Raw genomic sequence first — 23763 nt, 5'->3', positions numbered from 1 at the left:
GAGGGAAGTTTTGGTTTATTAAATAATGAATTGAAAGATGCTTGATCAGAATTTTATTTACACCTGTCTTAATCACTGCACCTGGCGAGGCGCTGCCTTGCTGAGGTAAATTTGGCATTGCCTTTGAAATGAATAAACTACAAACCGGGCTTTTGTTTCTGTTTCCAGTCTGGTGTAGAGCGCTCTAATACTCTTGGTTCACGTTCGCGCTCTATAAAACACTTTAAATTAATAACTAAATAAATAAATTAAATTAAACAACTCAGCAAATTTAAATTAGGACTTCCTGTGAAGAGCTTCAAGTACAGTGAAACGATGTCAGCAACTGCAATGATAGTACGTTTTTCTTTTTAAATATTTTATTAGGGTTTCAGTAACAAGAGAACAAATCAGCATAGATGCGATCAATGAAAACAAAACGTTTGCCAACGACGAGTCGCGTCTATTATTCCATCTACACTGAGATAGATGGCGGGACGCAGGCAGTTTCCAAGTTACGCTATTAATATTCATTCGAACATTGTGTCCGTTCCATGACGTCATCTATCTCTAAACCGCGCGCCAGCGTCCCACATAAACCCTAAATCTGAGGAGCAAATATCATAATCTGCGCCAATCTAGAAACTGCAGGGTTGTCAGAACACCTGGGGGTCTTTGGTGGAGATAATAGGGGGCCAGGTGTGCCGTGCTTGCAGTTTGTTCTCGAAGTTTCCCGTGCGCTACTGGGCCCTTATTTATGAGGCCTTGCGTCAGTTTTGCGCCGCCGGTGCGTCACTTTTTGTGACACACCAGCGGCGTAAAATATGCGCCTTGTTGCGCCATATTTAAAAAGTGACGCATCTAGGTAGATGCGTCACTTTTTAAACCCCTGCGCCACATTATACCTGCGTCAGGTATAATGTATGCAGAGGGGGCGTTCCCCCGCAAAAAGCCTCGTAATAGTGACGCAGTGAAATCTATGAGATTTCACTGCGTCACTTTTAGGATGCTGTTGCGTCAAAATCTTGCGCCTGCCTCACAGCAGGCGTAAGACTGACGCAAGCCTTTTCACATTGGGCTTTCCCCATGTGAAAGGACGCATTGCTGGAGTTGCGTCACTTTTGTGACACACTCCAGCAATGCGTCACTTTTGCGCTTACAGATACGTCAGAAATACTGACGTATCTGTAAGTCCTTGCGACATGATGCGTCATACATTAAATATGACGCATCATTGGTGTCGCAAGGAGTGATGGGTCAGTGGGGAAGTTTAGATTGGAAATTGCACGCTTAATACAACAGTTTAAAAGCAAAATCAGAACACGTCCATTGCATTTTACAAACGAAAGTGCTGGCATTTTAAAATATAAAAGTACTGCAGTTCATTCTGTTTGAATGTTTTCCGGACATAGAGGGGCAGATTTACAAGCCCAATACGCCACTTTTGCGCCGCCGTTGTGTCACTTCTGTGACACAGCAGCGGCGTAAAGCCAGCGCCATGATGCGGGTATTTACAATGTAACGCATCTAGGGAGATGCATCACGTTGTAAAGCCCTGCGCCATATGAAACCTGCATCAGGTTTCATGTGGGCGTTCTGGTGCGGGGGGGCGTTCCGGTGCAGGAACGCCCTTGATAAGTGGCTGTGTGAAATCTACTCAGTCACTTTTCCGACCCGCTGCGTCAAAACCTTGCGCTTGCTTGAAGCAGGCGTAAGGCGTGACGCACCATGTGAGACATAGGCAGGGTTGGCGCAGTGCTGGAGTTGCGTTGTGCCCGCTACACAACTCCAGCACTGCGCCATCGTTACGTTACGGCAGCAGATGCAACACGCATCTGCATTTCCTTGCACCATGATGCGCCGCATTAAAAATGTGGTGCATCCGTGGTGGAGCAAGGGTTGAGATATGTGTTGAATGTTTCCTGGCGCGTCCCTGCTGATTTGCATGGATGAGTCAGGAAACGTAAATCTGCCCCATAGTATGTAGTGTCAACACCGCAGCTCAGCTCTAGCGTGTGCTGGGCCCAGGCAGTGTCACAATCCGGGAGCGGCACCACTCAAACTGAAGGGGCAGCCGGTGCCGTGTAGAAGAGCTGCTGCTGGTTCTGTCTGCTTGGTTTGCCAGACTTTCCCATGCAAGGCGAAAGGAAGTCAATCCCCATGTCAGGCAAATTGTATTAATAAAATTAATAATATGCAAAATGACATGGCTGGGCCTGGGGGCGGGAAAGCGCTCCTACTTGGGTGGATCTGGTCTGTGGGGAGGGAAAGGTCAGAGGCATCTGAGGCTCCTCTGCTGTTCTCATAATTGCTAATTGGAAGGTGTTACAATAAGGGGGGGAGGGCGGTGCAATCTTTGGATGGAAGGAATCCATCCTGTGTCATGTGGTTAGGTCTGCCCTAATTTCTAGATGACAAAATAGCAAATACAAGTTCAAAGCACTTAAAAAGTATTTCAAAGTTGTGTAAACTAATTAGATGCTAATAAAAATATCCAAAGACAGATTTGCCATGTTAAAAAGCAAAGGCGGGAATTTTATAGACATTCTTATCCAGCCATCAATTTATGTCCCATTCAAAATCTTAAAACATGAACAAATAGCGAGTATTTTCGCAGTGCTAATAGAAGGGAAGGAGGGGCAGGAAGGAAAACGGTTCAAAGAGTAAAGCAATGGCTGCTGTAACCTGTTCTGCAAACACGTTACCAACTAAACTCTTAACAGGGCCGATTTGGAGGAGAAATAACAACAAGATGAGGGGGTTCTTGAAGAGGGGCTGTGAATGGACTGAAATGATGGAGAGCCTAGAGCATGAAAAGGAGGAAAGGGGTGTGAAGGAAAACAATGACACAAGTGAGAAGTGCAGGTAATTAGGAGAAGGAAGAAGGTGATGAGGGTCAGTAAGGATGAAGTATAATAGGAAGACCTATTGAGGAGAGAAAAGGAGAACACTGAAGAGATGTAATCTCACCTATATGGTAAGCCTTCACATGTATTTTGCAACCTTGTGAATGAGGTAAAATGGTGGCAATTTATGGCTGGCGTTGTTGACTAACTCCATTTGATATTGAGTAAGAGTTGCACTCAGACGTGTGGCAGTGGAATGCAATGGTCTCCTCTTACGATACATGTCTCTTTAGTAGTCTCCCCCACCTTCTCAGAACCTGTCATACTCCTATTCCGTGTTATTATTCTCATCCCTGTCGCACTCCCATTCTCCGTCAAACTTTCAATCCCTGTCATGCCTCCAATCCTTTGTTGCAGGTGATGGAGAACGATTTCGTAAAAAGAAACCTGCGTGCATTGAGTACCCCTGTAACATGTACTAACTGTAAGTAGTGAATATATACAAACCTGCACCCTCACATCACACATAGGGGATTTGCTTTGCAATATGCATGAATTAATTCTAAACCATACGTAAATAACCGGAAATGTAATAATATTATGTGTAGAATGAGTTATGAAGGTTTGCATGACAAGGCTGCATGTATATGTAGTAAAAAGCATGACGTGTGTTGCTTTATTATAATAATTAATGCCGCTTTTCTGCTTATGCTGTGCTAGGTGAACTATCAATATGGATTAGAGTTAAGGTGGGTGGTTAACAGAAAAGATTACATTATCACATAATTAATAAATGTCTGTTTTCCCGTTTTTCTAGTAATAAACGAGTACTCCATTTTATGTTAACTTGGCATGACTGTAGAGGGAGGAATGGGAAACACGTGACCAAGTGGCTGGACTGCTGAACAAGCTGAGAGTCCCTGACTCGGTGAAGGACAATATGCTTGACATGCGGCCAACTCCAGTGTCTTCATGAGAAAATTCTGTAGTTGTTAAATGGATTAATTTTTGTACCTTGATTGTTTCACATGTACTCATGAGAGAGACTGGATCAAAATTGAATAGTTTAACAATGGGGTAATGAAAGAATCGTGATCTAATGGTAGGGTGACCATCCGCCCCTAGATTTTAGCCAATCCCGTAGCTAGGACAGGCGACTTTAGCAAATATAGTGGAACGGTCATGAGTTTTTAGGGTGTAGAATAGGTGATTTAGTGGTGGGGCTGTCTGGTGCAAGTTTTCAGGCAGAAACGCGAGGCAAGAGACAGATGCGCCACTGATCGTCGGGTTGCAGAGCGTCATAGCTGATCATGTCCTATCCCTGTCCTGATACTTGAGTCTTTGATCCCTGACTGTCTGTCCGGGGGTCCCCTACTGCTACCTAGGCCTAGGTGGTGGTTTCCTGCATTCAAATGATTTGGGTTGGTATTTCTGATAACTCGAATTTCTTTGCACCTTTTGTCTCTTAATCTATACCTCCAAATTGATGAAGTTTTATTAATGCATATGTCTGATTTCTCTTTATCTATCCACTTTATGCAACATATGTTTTTGAGATTGTTCATTTTCTGGATGTTTGATTAGATTGTACTCTCTCTCCTGAGGTTTTCCAAGATTAACACAATCAAGATAGATAAAATTCGATAATTTGCAAACGAAGAGTCTGTGGTTATTTTAGTCAGGTTTTGATTATAACTTCGCATAGAATTGCCATTGCCTTCAATTCTTCAACTAATTGGTCAATTGAGCAAGTAGGTGGGAAATTGAATAACAAGTATATTGTTTAAAACTGTGGACTGTCTAAATATTAATCAACGGAGTAAAAAATGTTGAAAGAAATTTGCAAACTTGACAGCTGGTGCAACAGGGATTTGGGTGTATGTGTATGTGCCAAAGACCGTGATATTTTTGAATGCTCATCCCTGATCAAAATACTGGGTTATCGCTGGATCAGTTTCTTGGTAGCAGAGGATAGTTTAAATATTGAGTAATTAGGTTATGGTTATTGAGTATTCATTATATCATTTAACCTGAAGAGTTAGGGTCCCGTTTATATGTTGTCCAGAAGTACAAGTACAAAAGTTGCCTGAGGAAACCCGAGAAGGAATTAGCCTGACGTAGGCAGAAGAAGAGTGTGGTAAAGAAAACACACTGCAGAAGTACTTTGTCTGTGGTGATAATACTGAAAAGCTAGGTAGGGCTGTTGGTATTATGTTTATGGAAATTTTTGTGTAAAAGAGGAGAGTCTGTAACCATGAAGGGTTACTTTTTGAAACTCTGGCAGTATCTCCGAGAGGAGTAACCAGACACCCTTTTTGTACGTCAAAAGGTCCTCTTGTGAAACCTCGGTTTTATCCCTGGAGGAGTAATAGGTAATTTCAGAGCTTACTAGAAAAATGAAATAACGCTGGTCATTGTTATTGCTTACAAAGTTAGAAAATCTCTTTGAAAGGTGAAGACTATCTCTTTACTTAGCGGAGCAGACAAAGTAGCATCATCTTTATTGGTTGTTAGTAACCAATTTTGATTAAGAGCAATTCAGAAAAATATTGCCGTAAGATTTTTATAAAGGATGGGTTAGTATCAGGAGTGATACTGACATCACAAAGGTGACCCGCTGGTATTGGAGGATACAGGGGGTGTGTACCGAAGAGCAGATTGTAAAGGGAGGGTCAGTAGCAGGAGTAAACTGACGTCCCCAAGACCGCAATGGCATTGGTCAGACAGTGGGGCGAACATAGTGCTGATTGGTTGACTAGTGTGAGACGCACTGATTTTGTACAAAACTGAAATTACGTAATCTATTGGTATTGGTTGGTTGGTGTGAGACGTGCTGGGATAGGATAAAAGTTTACAAACAGGGAAAAGAGGTATACGAAAAGGAATTTCTTTAAAAAGGACAAATAGATTGTGACAAGAGAGGGAATTCCTATTCCGCCCTGAAGATGCCTGCATCTTATATGATGATGGAGCAAGGGTACCATATATGTGTTTGGTTGGAAAATTGGAGAAAATATACAAAGAATGATGGAATGTTAGCTTTCCCTGAGTTTGGTACGATTAATGTGAGGATTTTACAAAATTTGAGAGCTAAGATGAACTCTTTGAGCCAAATCCTAGACTTACACAGTATGAAGCATTGGTAGAGGGGGAAAAGGAAGCATTTGAGAGAGAAAAAGATAGAGGTGGTAGGAAATATAAAATATTTTTTTTGAGTTACCCATTTGAGAACCGAGAGGATCAAATAAAAAGATGGAGAAGAGCTGTAGTGACTGAAGGTTTATACCCAGTTTTGACAGTAGAGAGTCAAACAGGAGCGAAATGCAAGGAGAAAAATAAAAATATGGAAGCATCCAGAGAGGGTTTGGATGAATCTGATGATGAATTATTAGAAGAAAAGGCCTCCGCCATATAAAGAAAATGCAGGGGAGGTGACTCCAATTGCCCCGCAAATAGTAAATGTAATCCTTTTAACCCCTTAAGTCACTTAATTGGCTAGAATAATTAGAGAAAATAAAGTAAGTCTGTTGAATGAGGCTAGATTGGAACAAGTATCGAAATTGAATCAATTGAACTTGAATGCAGAAGCTTTGACAGTACCTGTGACTATTGGTCATGTAGTTACACTATCTGGGGAAAACTCAACCTTACAGAAAATACCAACATTGGCAGTCCCCAAAAGTAGTTTAAGGAGTGACATAGTTACAATAACAAATAATGAGAGTCAAGATAGCCAAAATAACAACCTGTTAGATCTACCAATTGGAAATTTAATGACTGAGAGAAGTATCCAATTAGACCAGAGGAAATTAGGTCAAAATACCACAACAATAGCAGGGATTTCGACGGGTCCCTCCCCAGAAGAGCTAAATAATTGGATAAAAGAATTGACTAAGTCTGACGCCCAGCCTAAGAGTGTGAATGTGAGTCAATTAAAGGTAAATCTAGAAGAAATGATTATTGGAACAATAAGTCCAGATAGATTGGGGACCTATACTGATGAAGAACTGTTGTTTTTGTGTAAAAGTGTTACGTGGATGTGAGAAAGTCCCATCTTTCTTCCATGGTATGCCCCCACTTTATGCTGAATTGCTGATGTACTTTGACTGAATGTGTGCCCTGGGCCCCTGCCAACCAGGTGCCCAGGGCCTGTGTTCCTTCCCTAAAACTGTGTTGAAGCTAAAACCCAATTGGCATCTCTGGCCACATGTCAGCCCCTGGTAAATGGTACAGTAGGTACCCAGGGCATTGTGACCAGAGAAGACCTCTAAGGGCTGCAGCACTTTTTGTACCACCATTGGGGGCCCTGCACCCTTACACACAACCCGCCTTTGCAGGCTGAGTGTCCTGGTGCAGAACTAAACAAAGGGTTGACATGTCACACATCCCTGTGTGCCATGCCCACAAACCCACTGCCCTGGCATACATCGGTCACCCCTCTAGCTGGGTGCCCTATGCCAGTGGTGTGGGCACAGATGTATGAGCTCTATGCCCCTACAGTACCCAGGGCCATTCCTGGGCACTGTAAGTACAGTGATGCCATTAAGAGTATAAGGTGCTGGAAGGTTGTCATTACGAACGCCACAGCACCATAACGGCTACACTGAAGACTGACAAGTTTGATATCAAACTTCTCAGCACATTAAACCCAGACTGATGCCAGTGCGGGATTTAATATAAAATGCACTACAGAGGTTATCTTAGAGATGCCCCCTGAAACCTAACCTACAACGTCTTGTCTGAGAGGCTGCCAAGGCTGCTACACATCAGACATGTTGCTGGACCCCTGGGTGGAAAGCCCCTGCTCTCCTGGGCCTGCAACAATGCACATCCTGGGCGAGGTGCTAGGTCTCCTCCCCCAGGGTGGTCAGGGACAGGGGCAGGGGGAAACTTCAAAGGCATGCCACCTTTGTGAGCTTCTCCAAACCACTTGCTGTACTCAGCACCTGGCCCCCACCGGTTCTGACCCCCACTCTGGTGGGAAGACTGGCGGGAAACCCTACGTGAGGAAGGGGTTGTGCCAGCCTGTGCCAACTCTACCCCTCAGGTGGGAGAGGCGAGGTGAAGCACAACTCCGGGCTCCAGCCATCTTGAGGATGGGGAGCCCTGCCAAATCAGAATAGGCTCCTCTTGAGGATGGGGAGCCCTGCCAAATCAGAATAGGCTCCTGCCCCCTCCCACAGGAGAGGAGCAGGATAGGGAGTGTACACACCCCTAAATTTAGTATTTAGGGGCACCCTGAACCTTCTTTCCTCAGATCCCAATTTCGAAACAAGAAAGGAGACCAAGAAGAAGAAGACTTGCCGTGCATCTGCTAACAAGAGGACAGCACCAACTGACTTGGCCCCAGCCCTACAGGCCTGTTGATCCTTGAACCTGCTCCTGCTAAATCCCGGCGTCTGCGGACAGCAACCTCGAGAACCCCGGAGGACCTGCCTGCCTTGACCCTCTTAGAGACTGGGACTCCCACGAGCAGTGGTTATGCTCAAACGGCAATACCCCTGGTGACAGCCAGGAGTCGCGAATCCAGCCCACTCTACACCCGCCAAGCCCGGCCTGTGCCCGAGTGCAGAGTGGACAAAGACCCTGAGGATGTCCCCCCGGCGATTCTGACCTGGAATCCAGTGCCCAAGGACCCTCCACGACGACACCTGCAGCCTCAGAAACAGGGACCCCTCCAACCGTTACCAGCATAGGGTAAGATTTCCCGATGTCAAAGACAGCCCTGCACCCGGCGCCCCACGGCCCCCTGTGCCCTACTCCGGGATGCCTACCTATCCTCCAAGATCCCAACTTACCCCTCGAAGTGTTGGTCGCTCCTAAAGATCCTCCGTCCCGAGCCTGCAGCCTTTGTCCACTTTCCAAGATTTCCATTGAATAACATTGAGGGCCCAACGGCTCAAAAGCACCCTTCAATCAGCCACCCGAGTGCTTCTGGCAGTGCAACTTTTGTTCTCACCTACTTCCCCATTTTCCCTGAGCAAGTCACCAGGAGCCCAGCTCCCACAGCCGCGTGGTCTGCTAGCCAGCAGCCACCAACCGAATGCCTCCTGCCTCTCATTGGATAACATTAGGCCTAACTACCTCTGCACCCGGCTGCCCATGTGCCGCTGAGGGTGTACCAACTGTACCTACCTGATCCTGGGAGACCCCTGAGTCTATGCCCAGCACCTTAACTCTGCAGTCAAGTACTTACCTAAAAGTCGATTACTCATTTTCTTCCATAGGCTGTAGTGAGGGCTGGGCCTTGTTTGTGCACATTGCTATGGTAGCATAGGCTTATTAGAAGTTTAAACGCCATTTTACCTGTTGCTGCTTTGTGCACACAACACTGCATATAGCTATTATTGTAAGTTAGGCTGCGTGAAATACTTCACATGAGAATGGCCTGTCAGACGCTAGTCTGCACAGTGAGTGCTAAAGCCTCCAAGGTTATCACAACAAGGTAGCTGTTGTTCGGGCTGATCAGCTCACGTTTTAAACATAACATGCATGCAGCTGCAGTCTACTGAGATTCTGGCGCCTTTAATATTGCACTGTAGACATGATTTCAGGCACTTGGAAGAATTCCGTTTTCCAGAGAGACAGAGAGCTTTTGCAGATCCTGATGTGATTTACTCCTGCTGATCTTGGAGGTATGGGGTCCCCCACACAAGCCTAAGAGACCTTCTATATTTTATAAAACATAGGGCCAGATGTAGGTCGGTCGGTAACGGCCGAAAATCGGTATTTTTGGCCGTTACCGACCGGTTTACAAGATTTGGCATGTAGGGGGCAATATTTTACTGAAACGGTAAAATTACCGATTCGGTAATTTTACCGATTAGGTAAAATAAAACATCGGTAAATTTACTGATTTAAAGCCACCCATATGTAGGTGGGACTCTTCAGAGTCCCAGGAGCCTTAACGAATCGGTATTTTACCATCAAAACCAATTTGATGGTAAAATACCGATTCCGGTGTGCATGCACACCTATGTCATGTGACAGGCCACATGGCACCCGTGCCTGTTTTGGGGGTGCCAGAGGGTGTCAAAGTGACACCCCCTGCACCCTTGTGAATTCATTAATTACCGATTCGGTAAATACCGAATCGGTAATGCCTAATCATTCCTATGGGCTTCAAAGCCCATAGGAATGAATGGGCATTACCGATTCGGTATTTACCGAATCGGTAATTAAGGAATTGTTAAGGATTCGGTAACGAATCCAGATGTTGGGACCTGCATCCCATTTACCGATTTTGAAATACCGAATCGGTATAATTCGGTATTTCAAAATCGGTAAATGGGATTTACCTACATATGGCCCATAGTTCCTAGCTAGGGAGGGTGTTACACTAGGTTCTATGAGACCTGTTTTCAACATCATTGTAATATGATTTCTCCTTTTGTGTTTTATGGAATTGTAACAATGCTGATCATATGATTTCCAATCATATGTCTGCTTATGTTAGCAAAGATACTGCATCTTAGAGCACGTTGTTAAAATAAATATTTTAACCTTTCCCGTGCCTCTCGTGATTTACTCCTGCTGATCTTGAAGGTATGGGGTCCCCCACACAAGCCTAAAAGACCTTCTATATTTTTTTGATAAACACATTTCTATTTAGTTTACAGAAGGAGAACACCAGCCAATCTGGGCTTCAGGCGGGCTGTGGTCTGGCAGCCGCGTTCTCGTTGTAAGATGTAGGCGTAGGGTGTGTCGCAGCTGAAGGTAGCGAAAGTGGTGCAACAAGTACCTGGTTTGGAGATCTTCGAAAGAGCGCATGTGGTCCCCCACCCGAATGTCTCCCAGCTGCATGATGCCTATGAGGTCCCAAGCTTCGAAGCACGGTCACCTCCTTGAGCCAGGTCCCGTGCCACAGGGATGTGCAATGAGTCTGTGTGCGTGTCCAGTGGGTGTGCCGCAGTGCCGCCCGCCAAGCTAGTAACACAGAACGCGTCACTTCCGGAAGGCGTGAAGGAATCGGAGCCCCATATAGGAAGGATTGGATTTTGGCAAGGCCCAGCTCCCCAAGCTTGAGCCTATAGGCCGAATCGGACCACCCCCATTGAACCAGTCATGAATGGAGAGAAGTTGCGTGGCTAGATAATATAGATAAAGGTGAGTCATCCCTAAACCACAGTCAAACTAGGGGATCCTGCATAGCGCTAGCCTGGACCTACCCTTCCCCCATAAGAACTTCCTAATTAGGCCGTCGAGTTCACTGAACTAGGTCCTGGGAAGCACATGGGGGTGTTCTGAAGCATGTAAAGAAAGTGGTGGAGCACCATCATCTTAAAGAGGGCCACCCTCCCCATGGGGTTGAGGGGCAACAACTGCCACTGCTGGAGATCCGCCCTGGCCCGCTTCACCAGTGGAGTGACATTGGGGCCCAGCTGAGCTCCAGTAGCAAGGTCACCCAGATCCCCAGATATTTGAATGATTGACGATGTAGGGGTATTTTGGACTGCCAGTCAAAGCATTCCCGGGAAAGGTGGAGGGGAACCAGGACTGATTTGTTGGGATTTAAACGGAGGCTAGAGGCCTGCTCGAAGGACTGCAAGATGCGAAGGCAATGGGGGCCCGACCGGGCAGGATCTGCCAGGTAAATGAGGACGTCGTCCGCATAGAGGGTGATTTTATCCAATGCAGCGCTGGGCCACTCCCATCATTGCATCCGATCGCAAGACCTCATCAAGCACGCTAAAGGCTCCATCACTAAGGCAAATGCGACCTTCTATATTTTATAAAACATAGTTCCTAGCTTGGGGGGGTGTTACACTAGGCACTATAAGACCTGTTTTCACCATCATTGTAATATGATTTCTCCTTTTGTGTTTTATGGAATTGTAAGAATGATGATCATATTATTTCTAATCATATGTCTGCTTATGTTAGCAAAGACTACAGTGCAGCCTTTGATAAAGTGTCTCGCGACATTCTATGGAGGAAACTGGACAAATGGGGATTCCACAGAGCCTGCCAGGAGCCCTTATCTCCTTGTTCAAGAACACTTGGGTGCGAATTAAAAGTGGCCCAAAGACACTCTCCAGAAAAATTGCCATCAGAGACGGCTTGAAGCAAGGCTATGTTCTTGCCCCTCTTTTGTTCAATCTTTATACTGCTGACCTGGGAACATACCTGAAAAAAAACAACCTTCTCCCGCCAAAGCTGGGCATTGCAAAAAGGAATCTGCATATTCTACAATATGCCGACGATATTGTCATAATGGACCAAACAAAATCTGGGCTCCAACGAGCACTAAGTAAGCTCCATACATACAATACCGCCAACGCACTAAAAATTAATCAAGAAAAGACCAAGGTGATGATATTCGGCAGCTGCAAGAACAAGAGAAGTCGAAGGTGGCACATTGGGCCCGCAAAGATCAACCCAACTTCAAAATATAATTATTTGGGAGTATGGTTCTGCGAGACTTCTAGACCAACAGCTCACTTAGCTGCCCTGAGAAAAAGAGCAGGTGCAATAACATACTCCCTGACTCGACTGAACCAGTCTCTGAGCAGTTCTTCCGCAGAACCCATTCTGAAGGTGATCAAAGCCACACTTCTCCCTGCCTTAAACTATGGGCATCAGGCCTTCTCTGGCGCTTGCTGTGCTAGTCTTGACCACGCCCAAGTCTCCATCTATAAAAAAATCTTTCACCTTCCGAAATGTATTCAGAGGGCAAGACTACGTCTGGAGCTGGGCCTACAAAGACAGTCCATCCATTGCGAGGCAGACAATTTGAAATATTTTATAAGGTCACTAAAATCTGCAGACGCCACCCTAAAATTCTGCTTAAAAGAGATCTTCACCAGCCCTGGAAATCCAGGGAATCGTCAGATTACAAAGGGCATTAAATCGGTAGAGATTGACAACTCACTGCTAACTTCAGACTCTATTCCATACTTAGGAGCCGATAAGGATCGCGGACGGAAACGGGTTCCGTCCGCCAAGGAAGCGGCCAAGATACTCCGGACCGCTCCGCGGATAAACCTTCGTAGCGATTAGGATAAAAAAGCGGACGGACCACATCAAACTCCATCCGCGGCGAATGGAGTACACCTGAGACCGCCGCAAGCGGACGGACCCTAAGAAACACTGACCGCCGCGGACGAACATGGCCGCGGGAACAGCCACAGCCACCGCAAAACGTGCGGAGGCTCTGTGGCCGCGTTTAGGATAACGCCGCCAGTTCCCCGGAACTCACCTCAATCCAAGTCCGCTGTGGAAACAATGCAATGAGAAACGGTGCATCCCAGCGGAAGGCCAACACGAACAACATCCCTACCGTCAAACCAATGACAAAATGTCTGACGGAAGTAAATACAAACCACACGAAACAGGACAACCACCCACCTGAAACACCTACACCAATCACAAGCCACAATGACACCCCCCCCCAAGCACCAACTAACCCACACAAGTCAACACACCCACCTAGCACCTGACTGGCAACAACCATTGGGACACAACCACTACACAGAGTATAAAATGACTCCCACCCACTACCACAATCCTTTGCATCACAGCATAGCTGCTAGCAAGAGGCCCAGTACGACCGACAGCAGACACAAATTGCACACATACAACCACCACACAAACACACACACCACACAAACACCCACCACACCATTCCTAAACACCACACACCTGCACCTCCCAACCCACTCAACCCACACCTTGATCAGCACACACCATGGCACCCAAGAAAAACCCTAAATTCACTGTCGAACCCCACATATTCGGCACACCAGTCCAGCAGACCACCGTGGCTACAAAAAACCACATGTGGGACAGGATAGTAAGTCGGGGGAATGCGTCAGGGACCGTGCCAAGGACAAAGCACGAGATCCTGAGGCGGTGGCATGACCTAAAAACCAGGGTCAAAGGCATCCGTGCTAAAAACCATCTGCGAGCACAGCACACTGGCGGCGGCACACCCCCCGGAGCCCTTACCGTATACTGATTGGGAGGAAAAGGTGCTGGGCATACTGCACCCAGAGAGCCTGGAAAGAATTGACGAAGAAGAGGCTGGTAAGTACAAACCAAGCACCACGACCACACCGACATGGTCTGCCTCACACAACTGAGAAGACACATCTCCCAGGCCCCAACCCATGCATGTGGGCCACATTCTCACAAAAAGTGTGAACGACTCCCAACAGGCCCCCATGTCCACAGGGAGGGTGGTGATGGGTGGGGTGTGTGAGAGACCAGCACTACAACTCCCAACAGGCCCCCATGTCCACAGGGAGGGTGGTGGTGGGTGGGGTGAGTGAGAGACCAGCACTACAACTCCCAACAGGCACCCATTTCCACAGGGAGGGTGGTGGTGGGTGGGTTGTGTGAGAGACCAGCTCTACAACTTCCAACAGGCCCCCATGTCCACAGGGAGGGTGGTGGTGGGTGGGGTGAGTGAGTGGTCACTACTACGACTTCCAACAGGCCCCCATGTCCACAGGGACGGTGGTGGTGGGTGGGGTGTGTGTGAGAGACCAGCACTACAAATCCCAACAGGCCCCAATGTCCACAGGGAGGGTAGTGGTGGGTGGGGTGAGTGAGAGGTCACTACTACGACTTCCAACAGGCCCCTGTGTCCACAGGGAGGGTGGTGGTGGGTGGGGTGTGTGAGAGACCAGCACTACAATGATGTGTTTTATCTAGGACCCCGATCAATATTGTGACCTCATGCCCCTATACGGCTATAATCAATACATATCCCTATAATGGCATAATAATCAGAGCCATATTTCAGTAACTCGCCTCTGCAGTCCATGACAGTCCATGACACAGCAGAAGCCACTTCCTTAGATTCCTAGATAGCACACCGAGTTCTTTCGACATACCAAACCCCCAGCAACCTGGGAAAGCCACGCTTGCTCTGTTTTGATTAGTAATAGAACTCCTGCGAGTACTGTAAGAACGACCAGTTCTTAGTGACATCTTTATTGACGTCTTATGTCCAAAAACGTATGTCAAACTCGGCACCTTTCAGGTATAAATATACCAACGTTGCCTTAAGCTGTCCCCTTGCAGAGAGCCCAGTAGATGCGAGAAGCCCACAGACGCTGCCCCTCCTCCTTGACGCGCTGAGAAAGACGCTGTCTTTTCTCCTGCCGAGGAAATCCAGCTCCGGCGTTTCCAGCCTACCCTTGCGGGTGACTGGGATATCGGGTCCTAAGAAGGAGATACCAGACCTCCTGCATTCTATTCCAGAGGTACGGTGCTGACTAAACCCTTAGAGAGACTTCTTGAAACAAACTCTTGGCAAAACCAACTTAACTTAAACTGCTACTTACTTACTCCCTCCCATGTATTAGGCTTAGGTCAGGTACACCGGGGTAGGCGTAGTTAGAAGCACCAGTTGAGGTCGTTAGCCAATGTATATATGAATGTATATATTTTATTCATTTTAACCATCTTATGGCTAAGCAACCATATCAATGCTTTTACAGTATTATTTCGTAATACTCCTTTTACTGTACGCACTTTTCATAATAACAAGTCTTGCAATTGTGGCAATTCATTTCTCTTGCATGAGAAGGAAGACTGCTCAATAAATAATATCTTTTATTGAAAACGCCCGTCTCTCTATTCTCTGCACCCTGGTGAAAGTAAATCTGCACAACTGACTGAGTGAAATAGCTGTCTATTGTTTCACACAACTCTAGAGATTGACTCTTATTCTGAGGAGCAAAGTTGTCATGTTTATGCGCTTGTCGGAAGCTGAATCCCTTCTTGTCTGAGCCAGGGAAGCTGATCACTTCCTATTCAGTCAATAAAGTTTCCAGTCCCCGCAAAAAGCCTCGTAATAGTGACGCAGTGAAATCTATGAGATTTCACTGCGTCACTTTTAGGATGCTGTTGCGTCAAAATCTTGCGCCTGCCTCACAGCAGGCGTAAGACTGACGCAAGCCCTTTCACATGGGGCTTACCCCATGTGAAAGGACGCATTGCTGGAGTTGCGTCACTTTTGTGACACACTCCAGCAATGCGTCACTTTTGCGCTTACAGATACGTTAGAAATACTGACGTATCTGTAAGTCCTTGTGACATGATGCATCATACATTAAATATGACGCATCATTGGTGTCGCAAGGAGTGCGCAGTGAAAAGTGACGCATCGCTGTTTTCACGCAGCGATGCGTCACTTTTCATAAATGAGGCCCATGGTGTTCCGTCCATGGCGGTAATACCAGATGTGCTAAAACAAATTCAGAATGAATACGGTCCAGAACCTGCTTTAACTCTTGGTATGAAATTACTGAAAGACTTCAAGCAGGTCTCGGCTATATTACTAGCCAACATAAAAGGAGAAGCAGCATCTGTGGCGATCCGCCAGAAATTGAAAGAAACAGATATAACAGATCAACCAATTGAGCTTGCCAGAATCATAGAAAAATGCTATGAAGAATTAGGAAGAGATAGTTTGGGTGGGAAACCAGTAAAACTTCAACTACTCGAAAACCCTGAAAAATAATTTATTAAATATAATCTAAACACTTCTAAAAAGAGCTGGGATGGAAATAAACAATCCACTCCCAAAGAAAAAGTTTTCCAGTCCAGACGAAGGTCTCCTCGGTGGAGGGAAAGAACTCCGACTCGAGAACACCAGTCTCCCCAGAGGGAGCACTCTGAGAAAAGATATGACCTTAGAAATAGGGATAACTTGAAAAAGCCTGATAGATATCAAAGTATTGATACACTTCCCTCTCGATCTTTTTCGCAGAAATCGGAAAGAAGAGGACGGTCAGACCCAAGGGAAGAGCACACCAAGTCCAAAGACAAGGAACCTGCTCAAAGTAAAAAATTACAATTTCCAAGGAAGAAGGTAGCCAGTATTAGAGTAATCGAACATGCCGAGAATACTGAGGACACATCTGAAAAACGGAGAGTGGGCACAGACAATGCTAGACAGTGCAGCAGAAATCAGCATAGCTAGCAAGATCCTGATGAGTCATCTGGAGACAGTGGACAAGAATGAATACATTCAAGTAGAAACTGCAGACACCAGAGTTAGCGAACCTCATAAGATATACGAAATAACACTGCGTATAGAGGGAGATAAGACTAGAAAATAAGGGGTCTATTTTGGGATAACCTCTCAAAAGGCTATGACATCCTGTTAGCCGAAAAAGATTGGCCCCCAGAGTTTGTCAGGGAGTGCCCTCATGGTGAAGAAATGATTATGCCTGCCTTCTCAAATCACATTCCAATTCACACTAAATATATATATGCAAGGAAATGGGCAGTAGCCCAGGCACCAGCATTATATAAAAATCATGAAGGATGGGATGAGGACTCTCCTCCTCACAACATCCAGTTAGCATGTCAACCAACTGCACAAAGGCAGTACCCAATTAAGCAAGAAGCAAAAAAACAAGTCAGGGAGATTTTAGATCAACTTGAATACCAAGGGGTAATTGAATCATGCACCTCTCAAATGAACAATCCTTTGTTTCCTGTCTCCAAACCGGACGATTTGTATCGTCTAGTCTTGGACTACAGACACCTTAACTTGCAAAACATTTGCAGTACAAAATTCGCATAGTGCTGCATTAATGAATAACATAGTTCGCAAAAAGTACAAAACGACATTAGACATATCTAATGGGTTCTTTTGCCAAAATATTGCACCAGAAAGCAGGTACTTGACCGCTTTCTCAATAATGAGGTCACAGAAAAATTTCTGTAGGCTGCCACAGGGATTCAAGAACAGCCCAGGACTATTCTCAGCCAGAGTAACAGAGTTACTACAAATATATGATGATGAGGCATTATCTTATGTCGATGACATCTATCTCACAGACGACGACTTGGATACTCACTTGAAAAGAGTGAACACCATAATACTTGGGTTCGCAGCAGAGGGTTACAAATTCAACTTTAAAAAGTCAAGAATTGCCCATCTAACATTCTTATTCTTAGGATACGAATTATCAAGTGAAGGAAAAAGCCTAGCGGACAACTTCTTAGAGAAGTGCGCTGTACTCCAAGCACCGAGAACGCTGAAGAACTTACAATCGATTCTAGGCTTCCTGAATTTTGGAAGAACTTACATTCTAAACTACGCAGAGAGGATTAAACCTCTCTACGAATTAATTAAACCTGATTTTAAACCAATCAACTGGACTCAAAAGCACACGGAAATTTTGAGATCACTGCAAACAGACATGTTAGCTAAAACAAAATTAGAAACACGTGACAATACACGCAACATTGTAATCCGGGTCATCCCAGGAAGATGCGGATTCACGTACCTAACCTCTAATGAGGGAGAAACAGTACCAGTAGCTTACAAATCACATTTGTACACACAAGCAGAAAAAACATTCAGTCTCACAGAAAATATTGTAAAGGCAGTGCAAACTGCTATAGCGAGAGAACGAGCACTAGCGCAAGGCAAAAGAATCACTGTTTTCACAGCAGAATCAGCCTTCGAGGCACTATGCAGCCCAGTAAACCTGCCTACAGTGTCACTAGATCCGAAATGGATGCAGTGGGAAAATTCTCTTGCAGCAGAGGACATGAAATACTATTTTGTCCCGAACATGAAAAAACTGAATGATTTAAAATATGAAAAAGAATATCCTCTGCCAATCGAAATTCTGCCCCTTGAACAGTACTCCAGTATAATCTATACAGACAGATTTGTACAGCATTACAATGTAGATGATAAATCCTACGATGCAGCCTGCGCGATTGTTAAAGGTCGCTGGCTTTGCAGTAAATTCAGACCGAAAATAACAAAAACTGAATCACTGAGAAAATGTTCGGCTCAGCGAGCTGAAATCAGATCTTTAAAGATGGAGCTTGAAAATGCTGAACGTGAATTCCCGACACTAATAGTGTGCGATTCGCATTTTTTTTTTTTTTTTTTGAGAACCTTTATTTGTAGAGTGCACAATACACAGCGTCTGCCTACAACCCTCGGGGCCGGCCGCTATGACATACGAGAATAGGATAAAAAAGGAGCCATCGGGGCAGAACGCCGTTGAAGCAGTCTCTGAGCGACGAGTAGCGTGTGGAGCGTAGAACATTGCATAAGGATAAAAGAAGGTTCCATTTTATGATTTTGTTGAGTACAATGTATAAAACTACGAAAAGAGTAGAGGCTAATCATTGACCAGGATAGCTATCATAATTCGAGGAGCACCCAGAAGGAAGCACGATAGAGGAAGGCAAAGAACAGAAAGTAAATTGACCGCTATTAAAGAACCAGGACCAACCGCTATGTCACATAATGATAGAATACCATAAACTCCCTAATGACACGGAACCCCAACCCCAAAGGAAGCGAAGAGGTGAAGAAGAGAAAGAAACAGAAGAAGAGAAAAAAGAGAAAGAGGGCCATAGAAACAAAGAGAAAACATAAAACACATCCCATCCCCCCACCCTGCATACCAGCGGAAGGCCACGGCCCACCCCCCCCCCAATAGGCATGCCTGTCGCCCCAAGAGAACCCCCAAGTGGGAAAGAGAGTAGAGAGAGCGAGAAAAAACGATCCCAATCTCCAACCCTCAGAGAAAACGGGAGGAGGAAAATAAACATACTCCCGGTCTCCATCGGCCCCGTAAGCATCCCCCACCCCAAATACCATCGGCATGACAAAAGTAGCAAGCGGAATTGTAGGTGGGGAGAGTCATTTCCAAATGTGCAAGTAAATCAGACAGAAAAACAGTCCCATCCTAGTCCCCGCCCAACCATGCGTCCATCACATTAAAGGAATCGCTTAGCCCTGGCCCGATCTTGGACGACCCCACGTACCCACCCCCCGTGAGAGGCCACGACCGTAGGAAAAAAGGGGAAAGCCCACCCCAGTGAGAACAAAGAGGCAAAATGGCCGCACTCGAAGATGAAGTAATGTCCAGGGACAAAATGGACGTCGCCAGTCCCAGCCAGAGCCGACACATAGAAGGAGCAGCATTGTCAATATAATAACTCTTTGCGTTGCAGAAGGTGTCAATGTCTCCATTGAATAGGCACAGTACATGGGGATAGTCGGGTGTTGTAGCAGCAGCCCCGTGGACTAAGTAGGCAAGGTTGAGTGTCGCACCGGGGAAAGAGACACTGTAGCAGCGCCAGGGTGGTCAAATCGCAGCTCACACTCGGTATCCAAGCAAAGTTGCAGTTTAGGAACACACTCCCGCGGCAACAATGTATCATTGACTAGGATCAGCGGAGGCTGGTAGACATCGCAAGAAGAGAATCCAGGCAAAGTATAGCATGATCCAGTCACAAGCCCATCCAGTTTCTCCCTTAACAGTCTCGAGTTTTCACGCCACTCATTCCGCAGTCGAGTAAGGGCATAAAGCACAGAAGCGCGAGTAAACATTCGTTGATCATCCATTACCCCCTCGGTGCGAGGCGCAGTAGGCAGGTCTGCTTCCCAATCGGGTATGAGCTGGGCACACCGGGCAGGAGCCGAGGCGCCGTCCGCCATAGTTGGTGGGGAGCCAGCCGTCTTGATCCTGCCTCCAGGGACAACAAAGGATAATCGGCGAGGTCAGCGCTGTGGCACAACAATCAATCCCTTCAGAACAAGACAAGTCCGCGATCGTGGACAGCTCACAGCGAGGCGTCCCTTTCCGCTCGGGACAGGCAGAGGCGAGACAAGAAAGGAGCCCCGGTGGCCCGGGGCACCTCCAACACTGGAGAGAGCGGAGCGCGGCTCACCTTCAGAGTCCCACAGAGAAGGAGATGCGATAGGCTCCCAGCTGGCCGGCAGTGCCCTCCACTCAGCGTCCGGTGTAAACGACCACAGAGGATTTCGGCTCCGTTCCAGAGCGATCGGCCCCCACAGCTGCAGTAAACACAGGCGGCGCGCTGTATTGTGGGTCCCGGGTCCAGGGCTAGGAGAGGGGTCGGCATGTATCTCGACGATACCCTCGGTTAGCAAGCCGGCAGGGACATCGGAGGAACACCCGTAGAGTCAGGAAACGTTTCCAAACATCCCGCTGGTACAAAATAGCAGGATAGCGGACAGGATGGCTGTGCGGGAGATATGGGCTCCGGGAGCCGGGAGACTACACGTCCGTCTCCGCGGCCATCTTGGCTCCTCCTCGCGATTCGCATTTTTGCGTCAATTCTTACAATAATGATTTGCAGAACTGGGTTCAAAATGATTACAAAGACGACACAGGTGCCACAATCAAGCATAAAATGCTTTGGAAACAAGTAGTTCTTTTTCAGAAAGAACTACAAAAGATTCACGTGATACACACTCTGAGTCATCAACGTGATGGCGTTCACGTTGCAGGGAATTCATTGGCTAATTCAGCCACAGCGGAAGCAACTAAACCGGCATCCGTAGCCACAAAAAAGCGTTCAGAAATATACATAGACGGGGAAACCATGCTGGCGGTAAAAACGTCTTCAAAAGACAACTGTGCAGCACTGCCTGTGAACTATCCACTCAATTATACATACGTAATTGATGCAAACTCCGTTCCATATGCTCGAATCCCTGGAGTGGAGGATAGGGTCATTCCAAACACGAACCGGAAAATCTTATTAATAGCAGACGCAAACATGGGTGAAGGTCCGAGGCACAAACAGATGAAAGAATCTCTGACTGAATTTCAATCAGAATACTGGTGGCCGGGGATGAGCCTGCACCATTATAAATTTGTAAAGAGCTGTCCAGACTGCGACAGAGACCGCAGTAACGAGTCAAACGGAGTAATGCCATGGACATTTCTGAAGGCAGCATAGGGCTATCTACACATGACACCCAGCGTCCTATTAATTATTTAAGACTACATTCACTTAAAAAATGTGGCCCCAGCGCTCGGCTGACGCCAGAACTGTTATAAAAGATTTGCGAGTCTTTATCGGCACATACGCAATTGCCATGCTTCATTCTGACCAGGGTCCTGCTTTTAGCTCTCGAGCTTATAAGGAGGCCATGGTCAGCATGGGCATTGGATTGCGATTCTCTTGTCCCTTCCATGAGACATCAAGCAATCTATAACGGCAAAGGTATTAGGTTCGGGTGATGGGTGGGTCAAGCATTTAACAAGTGTTCAACGTAGTCTTAACAACTTGCCAAGAAATTCTCTAAAAGGTTTCAGCCCGTACAAACTATTGTTTGGAACTAGAATGTATGTTCAGGACTTGGATAGTCTTGCTTCAGTGGTAGAAGATAAGAAAAAAGACTTTGACACCAAAGATCGTTTGGCTGTTTTACAGGACTTAAATGAAACAAGAAAAGCCCTGAGCAGCATAAAGTTAAAACAACAGCCAACCACCACTGAAGACACACCACCTGTCCCAGCAAGACCTGTCTGGATTCCAAAGATTGGGGATCTGGTCAGAGAGAAAATAGCGGTGAAGAAGGAATTTGGGCCTTCTTACAGAAAAGCAGTACCTGTCTTAGCAATCAACGGAACAAGATCAGTAGTACTACCGCCCCTTGCTGGTAAAAAGGAGAACCGAGTTGTATCCATCGACCTGGTGAAACCACAATCAAGTGGCCTATAATAAATAGCAGGCCCAGTGGACTCCCGAGAAGTAACAGAATACCCAAATTTGCTAGTATCCAAGAGGTTCAAACTGAAAGACTAATCACATTTGATAAACCTGCAGTGAATAAAAAAGGACTATGCAGAAATGCCATGGAACTTGTGCCTCTTGAAACACAAATTGAAACAGTTCTTCATGAAACACCAGTCTACAATGATGTGGCATCAGAATGTGCTATTGAAAGCCAAATAGGAAAAACAATTCCAACCATCGACAGAACTGCATCTGGCTACTTCATCAATTTCGACAACTTTTCTGAAGATCAAAGCGACCCTGAAGTGACGCCAGAAACAAAGACTTTTAAAGAAAAAGCAACAGAACTCTTTCATCAACTCAAAGAAACCTATCTTATTTCTCCATGGTTAGAATTTTTGATTGGGCTAGGTGTATTTTTCCTCCTGCTTTGGCTCATCATGGTACTTTGTTTGGGAAAATTCATTGAAGGAAAATACAGTTCAATGGACACAGCAAATCAGAACATCAACTTAGTTGTGAAGCCTCACAAATCATCTCACATCGAGAAAAGAGAACTATCATCAGTAAATGTCACAGCCATTCCAATACCCGGCGGGGTAGTTTGGGACAAGACAGACTATGAAATATATGGCCCGGTCGAGCTCTTGAAATATCCTCACCAATTTAAGGTTTCATTAAGTGACTTTGTAAAACCAAGTACATTCTCTGATGATGAGATTTTGAAAGTATAAACAATATGATGTCGGATTTAGTGTTGTCAGCAAAATTTACAGAACATGATTATTTACAAGGTTCATCTAATTATGAACACATGTACTGTTTTACACATTACGCAGACCACTATTTACATAAATCTGCTCAACCTAGAAATGTTTTTAAATATAACCAATGGGAACATTGTGCTACTCCTCCTAAAAGCAGCTCAAAAACATTCTATGAGAAATTACAATACTTCTCAAGGTTTAACACAAGTAATGCAGAAACATTTTATTATAAACTGTTGGATAAAACAGGGACAAAAACAATGCTGACAAATACTAAATTGATATATTCAGAAGCATTTTATGAAAAAATGATTACATTTGGTTTTGATTTCTGGAAAAATAACATTGGAACAAAAACCATCATGGGGTACAAAAGATTTGCAGGTACAAGGCCTAGAAGCATTATTTCGAGCCTGCATGATCCCAGAACAATAATGTTCTTGAATGACACAATTCAACAAACAACATGTCTTGGTCTAGCCAAAATTAAAGACCTTAACAAACCGTCTATTCAAAAGCCAATACCTGATAATGCAACCACAGATATTGAAGTAGGCGTATCCCAAATTTTAAATGAAAACAGAACACATCCTGATTGGAAAAAGTGGTTAATCTGGCCTACAGACACGAATAACTGTCAAGATAGATTCCTGAACAAAATACAGGGGTTAAAAATGACCAGA

The sequence above is a fragment of the Lissotriton vulgaris genome, chromosome 2_1 (genome assembly GCF_964263255.1).
Source record: "Lissotriton vulgaris chromosome 2_1, aLisVul1.2, whole genome shotgun sequence".
Classification (NCBI taxonomy): domain Eukaryota; kingdom Metazoa; phylum Chordata; class Amphibia; order Caudata; family Salamandridae; genus Lissotriton; species Lissotriton vulgaris.
Note: the sequence above shows the minus strand (reverse complement) of the source record.